The sequence below is a fragment of the Myotis davidii genome, unplaced genomic scaffold (genome assembly GCF_000327345.1).
Source record: "Myotis davidii unplaced genomic scaffold, ASM32734v1 scaffold577, whole genome shotgun sequence".
In the NCBI taxonomy this organism is placed as follows: Eukaryota; Metazoa; Chordata; class Mammalia; order Chiroptera; family Vespertilionidae; genus Myotis; species Myotis davidii.
Genome location: NW_006289082.1, coordinates 1,308,528 through 1,310,431, shown reverse-complemented (window position 1 = coordinate 1,310,431; position 1,904 = coordinate 1,308,528). Strand labels below are relative to the sequence as shown.

The following is a 1,904-nucleotide window of genomic DNA, read 5'->3' as shown; positions in this document are numbered from 1 at the left end:
GCTTCTTCCTGCTTTCCCTTTCGCCTCCCTGCATTGTGCCTACATATGCAAATTAACCACCATCTTTGTTGTCAGTTAACTGCCATCTGAGTTGGCAGTTAATTTGCATATAGCCCTGATTAGCCAATGAAAAGGGTAGCGTCATACGCCAATTACCATTTTTCTCTTTTATTAGTGTAGATGGGACCACATTTGTATATGTAGTCCATTATGTGGTGCATGACTGGGCACTAGAAAAGCAGAGGCAGGCAGATAGATTTCCTTTTTCTCGGGTTTTCTGTGCAAAGCAATACATCAGTAAAATTTTGTAAAACTGATTGCCTTGGAAAAACATGGAAGGGCATACAACTATTACAATTTGGTGTTCTTTTTGGTGCTCATCTTGCCATTTTGTAAGCAGCTCTTGCATCTGGCCCTATGCAATCATTGCACACATTGACAAGTTGTGCTCTGCTACAAGGTAGTCCATAGGATGTAGTCAGAAGCCAGGCTCAATGTAGGAACAGGACTGCATGCTCCCGTGAAGAAACAGACCTCCCTGACTCAGAGAGCAAGATGAAACCTCTGGCTGTCACCAGGTATGGCTTCCAATTTGAGGTCTCCCACTGTCAGCACCGACACGCTGGATTTTATTTTTTCCACTATAAGCTGCCCTGCTCCCCAACTCCCAGGTCCACTGGCTCTGCTACTACTGGTCCCTTACTCATCCTTTCCTCTACCCAACTATCTCCTCCTCTAGGAGGAGCCCTAAAACGGAGCAACTCACCACTTTTTCCCCCCAATATAACAAATACTTTTAAATCTAGAAATGAAAATCATAATAGAATCTATTTACCCATATAATGTCAAAAAAAATCAATATAATTCTATAACTATAAGATAAGAAATAAATAAAAGGAAGATACATATAACAAAAGAATATCTATTTCCACAAAAGTGCTCAGGCACAATCACATTGATGAAGCTGTCAAACTTTTGCAACTAAAGGTAGAATCAATGTGGCCACAATGGGGCCTGATACAGCATTCTTATGGGTATTATTAGCAACTTAAATGCCACAGGCAGTGCTGCTGTCAGTGATGTGATTTTCTAGAATGGGGAACAGCTCATGCTAAAGCTCCCAACAAAACAGTGCAAGCTTTCCTCAGTTCACATAGTAGTCTCATTTCTGGAAAATATAATGTATGTGAAACTATGCAGAAAATAGTCTGGGTTTACATATACGGTAAAACAAAATTAGGTTCTAGGATCAGATAATTTTTAAGAGTGAGCTTTTAAAAAACTACATGAATGTCTAGGGCATTCAAAAGGTGAATTCAAATTCAAGAAACTTTCTTTCTTGTGCAGAATTATCCTGGAGTTGACCTCGTGCTCTCTGGGGAAAGCTTAACCAAAGACACATGTCCCTGTAGACAGGCACCGTAAGCTGCACCTGTGGCAGCCGTCCAGCTTCGGGTATACAGTGGACCCTTGTACAACACAGATTTGAACTGTGAGGGTCCACTCACCTGTATGTAGTTTTTTTCAATAAATACTTTTAGTACTGCAAATGTATTTTCTCTTCCTTATGATTTTCTTAATATTTTCCTTTTTCTAGCTTACTTTATTGTACGAATATAGTATGTAATACAGATAACATACAAAATATATCTTAGCCCAGCCAGTGTGGCTCAATGGTTGAGCATCGACCTATGAACCAGGTGGTCCCGGGTTCAATTCAGGTCAGGGCACATGCTTGGGTTTCGGGCTGGATCCCCAGTAAGGGGCATGCAGGAGGCAGACAATCAGTGATTCTCTCTCATCATTGATGTTTCTATCTCTCTCTCCTTTTCCCTTCCTTTCTGAAATCAATAAAAACAAATAAAAACAAAAAACCCCAAAATATATCTTGGGTTTATATTATC

General features: G+C 40.2%; 1 long non-coding RNA gene across 1 annotated transcript in view; it reads right to left on the bottom strand.

The window, feature by feature from the left end:
* The window catches only part of LOC107182720, a 13,800-nt gene that overhangs the window by 6,318 nt on the left and 5,578 nt on the right, over positions 1–1,904 (bottom strand). The gene's annotated exons all lie outside the window — the stretch shown is intronic.